Genomic DNA, 6,114 nt, shown 5'->3' on the forward strand with positions numbered 1-6,114 from the left:
TTTGGAGATCACCAGGTCGCCCGCTGCGTTGTCAGAGGTTCAATGCAAGCGCTACGGGATGGGTTTGTAGAGGCAGCTCGGAGCCTGCCTTTCGGCATCTTGCGTGCCTTAGAGCTGAAGGACACAGACATCCCACGCCACGGCCCATCTCCCACGGTGAGAAGGCACAGTTGAGCAGATCCACATCTGTCCCCCTCTACTTTGCTCTCATGAGATCCCACCTAGGGTACGGCGTTCAGCTCCGGGGCCCCAGCATAACAAGGACATGGACCTGTTGGAGCGGGTCCAGAGGAGGGCCACCAAGATGATCAGAGGGATGGAACACCTCTCCTATGACAACGGGCTGAGGGAGTTGGGGATGTTCAGTCTCAAGAAGAGAAGTCTCTGGGGAGACCTTATAGTGGCTTTCCAGTACTTTTAGTACTGGGGGCCTACAGGAAAGCTGGAGAGGGACTCTTTATCAGAGAGTGTACTGATAGGATGAGGGGTAATGGTTTTAAACTGAAAGAGGGCAGATTTAGATTAGATGTAAGGGAGAAGTTCTTCACTGTGAGGGTGGCGAGGCACTGGAACAGGTTGCCCAGAGAGGCTGTGGATGCCCCATCCCTGGCAGTGTTCAAGGCCAGGTTGGATGGGGCTTTGAGCAACCTGGTCTAGTGGGAGGCGTCCCTGCCCATGGCAGGGGGGTTGGAACTAGGTGATCTTTAAAGTCTCTTCCAGTCCAAACCATTCTATGGTTCTATGCTGGGCAGAGGCCTCTGGAAAAGCAATGCAGTCTTTACCTCTCTTCTTCCCATCAGCTTGACCTCAGTCTTGCTATCTTCAGCACCCGTCAGCTGCTCTTTACCCAGGTGCTAATCTTGCTCAGGCACTGAGACAGCTGAGCGATGGTCCAGCTGCCCCCCCCCCCTCCCCCCCCACCTTGCCAGGAAACGTGTCCAGATCTTTTGACCCCTGCAAATGATTGCATTTAATTATTTCGGGAAATTTTCCACTGTGGTCTTAGCGTGATTCTTCCAGAAATCAGGTTCATCTTTGCTAGGAAGCTGTCGTGTGTCTCAGGCAAAGGTCAGGATGAATCATTTTGGAAAGCACTCCAGCTGCAATGGACACCCAGCACCGGGTGAGTGGAAGCATGTCCATGGCTTGGCACGCACTTAAACACAAAGCCCTGAACAGCCCCAGCACTTCTCGGAGTCAATGGGATGACTTGCATAGAGCAACAAATGCCGGGTATGACTGTAAGCAGTTCAAAAGCCAGCGGTAGATGGATCACGGTCTCGCAGCTGTGAGATTAAAAGGGTTATGGATTCATTTGGAAACAACTAGCAGGAGTGACTTTGTAACAGACAGGATTATTTAGTCTCACCACATGCCAAACATAGACAAAATACAGGTCAGCACTGAGATTCTTCCAGTGACCATCACATAAACCACCCAACAGGATAACGCACTGATGCGCTGGATAATGCACTTTCCTTAGGTATGTTTGCAGCCAGTGAAGGACGTGTGCAGCCCTCAAAAGCAGAGGGAGAAATTCTTCAGTTAAAGACCTAATAGGGAGGAGTTCAGTTGGGAAGCAATCAACCAAAACAAAAAAAGTATGCGGATAATGGTACAGCCATGATCCAGGCTGCTGCAGCAGTTCAAAGTAAGGAGAAATAAATCACTCTGTGTGTGTATAGAAAATGCACGCTCTGAAAACACACAGGAACAGCTTCTCATCTCATATCTGCTTCCTAGGCTGGGCAGCCTGAGGGAGCTGGAGTTTTCCTTTATGGGCCAGCTGTGGATGCTCCTGGTGACAAGGACACACAGCATGATACCAATGGAGCCATCTCATATCCCGGTTGCTCCTCCTTTGCTAGCAAAGTGTCAAAAAATGCCAGGGAGTTACAGAGGCAAAGACAACCAGGGATGGGAACGACCAGCGTGTTGCTGAGTTGTCTGCTGTGAGCCCTTGTGGGTCCTACCCCATTGGTGCAAGTTAGAAAGGCTTCACTCAAACCAGATGCCTCTGAGAAAGCAGAGAACTGCAATTAAACCCTGGCAGCCCCACCATGTCTTCTGCAGGGAAGAGCCAGTTTCTGTGCATGGGGTATCTGGTCCCAGAGATCCCACATGCAGAAAATCCCCAGCTGGATCATAAGGGTATATCCAGAAGTTTTGCTCTGACATGAACTATAATGCAGCTATATTCAGGATATACTCAGGAGTCTTGCTCCGACATAAATTATAACGCAACCACTGCAATCTGCGGCAAAGTTAGGCTTGGCCTGCCCAGCAGCCCACTGCATTGCCATCCTGCTTGCTGTGTGCTGGGTCAAACCTAGAGATCCTAACTCAGTGTTCACCCAGTGGAGCCTGAGGAGTAACCCAGGGAGAAATTTTCCAGTGCATGCAACATTCCTGTCTAAATCAATGGGAACTGTAGAGTCTGGCCTGAAGTCAGGATTTCAGGATTTGACCCAATTTAACCTTGGCATAAACAGTTGCCCAACTCCAAATTTTTTTTTTTTGTGAGGCTCAACAATTAACTTTCAAAACAGCTTTAAAAAAAAGAAAAAAAAAAAAAGCGGCTGGGGTTCAGAAGTGCTGTGTTAGCCAGCAGTGTTTTGTTAAAGTTACTTCCACTATTATGGTATTTGTTGGCGTCAGCACTTTGTGCAAAGTAAAGCGCTGCTCTGGGCTCTCCATCCAGGGCAGAGCTGTATGAGCCCGGGGCAGAAGTTGTGACTCTTCCCATATTGGACACAGAGGCGCGGTAGTTCCTTTTACCGAATTCAACCATCGGGGTGGTTTTTTTTTTGCTCACTGGAGTGAAATTCAACCATGTGCAAAATGCAAGGACTGCTCGTTGCTCGGGTCTGATGAGTCCCAGTGTTGAAGGTTTATTGGAGAGGCTTTGGGGGGGACCAAGGGGTGGGATAAGCAGATGGGAAGAAGCAGGAGATGTTTAAGCCCTTGCAGAGGGGTGAGCTTTGCCCTGGGGACTCACACCCTCTCTGTCCCTTCTTGTTTCTCTCAGGGAAAGGATACCGCTTCCCAGGCTGTTTTCAGGAACCTCTTTCAAAGAGCTGATGCAGATATAAAGCTCTTTTTTTTTTTTTGCTCACCTTCCGCCCACAACAAAAGACATCATTTCAACCTTAAAGATTTTATTGTTTTAATTACTGCACTGCATCTTGGAGTTTACTATGCCACTACTTGTTAATATATTTAATAGAGCACAGGGGATGCCAACACCATCGGAGCCTGCTGACATTTTGTTTCACCTCAGATCCTGACTTGCTACCCTGCGCTGGGCAGTCCCGTGGCTCCGGATCCGACCCGGGCAGCAGCTGCCAGGGATGGGTGTCTGGCTGCGGCGGCAGCTGCTGCGACGGGAAGGACAAGCCCAGCACTGAGAAGTCACTCGTAGCCCTGTTGTGCCCGTTAGGCAAAACCAAATGTATTTTCAGGGAAAACTGGTTTTATTTCCCCTGGGGCAAGTACACGCATTATTTCTTTCAGGTCTAGAATAAAATCGGTGGGATGGTCAGTTGCAGGGTGTTAAGTAGGAGTGGGTTTTAATCCATGTTTAAGTGCTTTACTTTACTTAGCTTTGGTTCAAAACTCTGTCCTGATTTTTAACACTTCCAACTACGAGACATCTAGGCTCTTCAGCTGTGGCTTCACTTGCAAAGGACCATGAAAACAAGAGAACAATGGCGATTTTGGCAGTAAAACTAGCCCACGGAGGTTCAAGAGGCATGTGGACATCCTGCCTCAGCTCTCTGAGATGTTTTGGCACTGGAAGCATTGCGTGCCTCGGTGTGTGTGATGGCACGAGAGATGCTCAGGAAGAACGGGGCTTCTCCCTTGCAGCGCCCATCAGGTGGGGCCGTCAGTTTTGCATTTAACATAGGCCTGGGCAACTTTTGGCCTATGAAGCAATTTCCCCCTCACGGCACTGAGCTCCGGGCTGCCGAGGAACACAGGGGAGGACGAAGGTGAGATTGGGAGCTGTGGTGGCCGGGGGACGAAGAGCGCAGTTGCGGAGGGGAGATCCAGGATGGGAGCACTTGAGGGTGGGAATTTTGCTGGTGATGCCAGGGTTGTCTGGGCTGCTGGTCATGTTTTATAATCGTGTGGGTGATGCCACTTTGCCCCCGCTGCCCCTTGCCTCAATAAGCGACTGGAGCTCAGCCTCTGGGCTTATTCAGACCAGGGAGGGGAGAAAAGGGGGTGGCGGGGCACGTGTTTGGATGACTCTGAGGTTGCACCCAGCCTACTGAAAGCCAAGAAGAGCTCTTTGACTCACTCTCTGGGCTTGCAAGGGTGTGCAGAGAACGGGAGGGGTTCAGTAATAGTGAAAATCTCAGATTCGTGCAGGAACTTTTTGCTTTTAGCCTTTTACTTTCCCCTCCGCCTCCCCGCCTCTGACTCAACGCCATCACCGCACGGCAGCGTAACTCCAGGCACACGATCGTCCTCCAGATATTACGACTGTCAGGCAAACAGATTGCTCACTCCATTCCATACTCGGCTGAAAGGATTACAATATAGATTAGGATCAGGATTGCCTTCCTAATGTTCTCAGCCTCAAAACAGGTGTAAGGGGAAAACACGTGAGGGAAATTATTTGCCAGTGGAGAATCTCTCCAGGAGGAATTGTTGGATAAATACTAACTGGAGATTGGGATCAGGCAGCTGCTGAGTTAGGCTTTTCCACCTCGGAGGTAGTCTGAGAGCAGCATTACAGGCTGCAGGCCCGTGCAAAGCAAAAATGCCGTTGCATGCATGCATGACGGTAATTGCCTGTGCACTCACACACTGCACCCTGAGAGACTCTGGAAAAATGGTAATAAAGTAATGGAAAAAGAACTGAACACACTCTTTTGCCAGTGAAGCGGACAATGTACGTACTCGCTGTTGGAGGTAGGTTAAAGAATGGAATGAAGAGCGTGACTACAGAGCAAGATCCCAAGGATTCATGCATATATACAGCCTTTTGTTCAGGTAATCCTACATATGTTGAGGTTGTCTGAGAACTGCAAATGCAAAGAAAGAGCCACAGGTCCAAAGTCGATATGTATTACTGAGACCCTGGCATCTTTGTTACGGAGTATTATTAACCCTAGCCTGCATGTGTGGGATATCAATTTAGATACTTTCCTGTAAATACATCTGTGCTGGAAAGTTCAGATTGGATTCAGCATGTATTTCTCGCCTGCTTTTTTCAGCTGGATAGACTTAAGCAAACTGAGATCATGTGACTTGCCAAAACCACCCAGTGAGTCATTGGCTCAGCCCAGATTAGATCTCAGGAGCTTTCTAGCTTTGATCTAGCCACAAGACCACATGGCCTCTTTCTATAGTCTTTGATGAAGGGCTACATAAACACACATAAGGGAGTTTACTAAATTTTTTTGGAGGTTCTGAAAAAAGTTTTGCCCCTGCGGCAAGCAAAATTGGAATGGGCTATAAATGGATGCCATGCACGTATCTGCTGGAGTAAAAAAAGTAACCGGGAGAAAAGTATATGTCCGAACACCTGAAAGAAAAACTGTGCAAATGACAACAGGATGCTCTGGATAATAGTGCGTGGATGCTGTACCTGCCATATGGGTCTTTCCACAAGAGCTGGTTACCTTATAAAGAGACATTGTTGCGTCATCCTTCAGAAAGTATAAACACATTAAGCAATGTTATTCTCTAAAACATCAACACATGAGCTACTTACAATGGACTAAAAAGTCATTGTTGCTTTGAGGATGTATTTGTCCCAAGTGATTCATAACAATCTGCGGCACTGAGGCTATGAAGACTTCTAAAGGATGCCTCCACTTCCAGGCAAGTATCCACGGAAACAAGCCCACAAGTTTGCTTTGTTTGCCTTCTTTTACCTAGGATAACCTTTTAAGCTGCTTTGTAGACAGCCAGGCTTCCTGACTGAAGCAGATGTCTATCCCCTCCAGATGCTGGGCTTCGCTTTCTATACCTGCTGCTGACCACTGCAATCCCTCCTGGAGGAAGGGCAGCGGTGCCCTTTGGTGGGGCTGGATGAAGATGAGGACATCTCGGTGGCAGTAGCTCCTATAGTACAGTACTAATGTGGTTCCAGAGGCGGCT

The sequence above is a fragment of the Accipiter gentilis genome, chromosome 2 (assembly GCF_929443795.1).
Source record: "Accipiter gentilis chromosome 2, bAccGen1.1, whole genome shotgun sequence".
Lineage (NCBI taxonomy): Eukaryota > Metazoa > Chordata > Aves > Accipitriformes > Accipitridae > Astur > Astur gentilis.